This window comes from Rhagoletis pomonella, unplaced genomic scaffold, assembly GCF_013731165.1.
Source record: "Rhagoletis pomonella isolate Grant_MI unplaced genomic scaffold, Rhpom_1.0 Rhpom_scaffold_00004, whole genome shotgun sequence".
Classification (NCBI taxonomy): Eukaryota; Metazoa; Arthropoda; class Insecta; order Diptera; family Tephritidae; genus Rhagoletis; species Rhagoletis pomonella.
In genome coordinates, this window is record NW_023458558.1 from 18,099,894 (window position 1) to 18,100,646 (window position 753).

The window sequence follows — 753 nt, forward strand, 5'->3', positions numbered from 1 at the left end:
ACAACACTCGCATGCACTGGCTCCCCGCGTACCCGTTTAACTGCGGTGCCTTATGCGCGTTCAACACTCTAGGCGTTGCTAGCGGTTTGGCTGTGCTTGCGCAAGCATGGACCTGCTGTCAACCTGATTTGCATTGTGCGATGCTTCTGCGCACTCCCACTGCAGCAGCTTCAGTGGCATGCTAGAAATTATGACAGCCGCGCGACGGCTTGGCTGCAGAAACAGACTGGTTGTCGGCGTGTTGCACGACGCGCACATCATGCCGCATCAGCTGAAGCGAAGCTGGCGCGGCAACATCAACGTTCGCAACATTATATTGCTGCTACAACATCATTATCATTATTGTCATAACAGCCTTTGGCTTCTGGCGATAAATGGAGGCGTGCAACTTGGCCAACAGCAGCCACCACCGCTATTGTGGCATTTGCTGTGCGCTCTGTGGTCGTGAGGTGGGTGCACGATTTTTGCACAGTCACCGCAAAATGTTAGCAAGCCAGCCCAGCGATGGCCGGCCCAGCGTGCAACCACATGGCAAGTTAAGTTGTAAATTTCGCAAATATCTCGTTTTTTTGTCACAGACGCGCAGCACAACACTCGATTGCTTATTATGATTCTTGTTGTTATTACATATTTTAAAGTGGCTTCCATTGTTGTTCTTGCTGCTGCCTGCTGCATACTTGCCTGCTGTTGCAACTAAGTGTAGTGCATTAGTATGCGCAATTATCCGCGAGCGCGACAGTTGCACCAGCCACA